Raw genomic sequence first — 282 nt, forward strand, 5'->3', positions numbered from 1 at the left:
TCGCCGAGCCCTGGGCTGCACACGGGCTGTGGGTGCGAGCATGTGCCTGCAGACCCGCCCGTGGGGCTGCCGTGCCTGCTGGTCTCTGAGGACTGGTACCTCTCACACCCGCCCCACGCCCGCAAGGCGAGACCTCAGCTCCAGCAGTGCCTGAGCCACGACACCCGCAGCAAACGCGTGCCAGGCTACACGCCGGCGCCCTCCGCCTCCCACCCCGCAGACGGTCCTGCTGGACGGAGGCCCACACTGGCAAGGGCAGATCTGGGTCTCTGTCCCAGGCCT

Source organism: Myotis davidii, unplaced genomic scaffold (assembly GCF_000327345.1).
Source record: "Myotis davidii unplaced genomic scaffold, ASM32734v1 scaffold142, whole genome shotgun sequence".
NCBI classification, from domain to species: Eukaryota; Metazoa; Chordata; class Mammalia; order Chiroptera; family Vespertilionidae; genus Myotis; species Myotis davidii.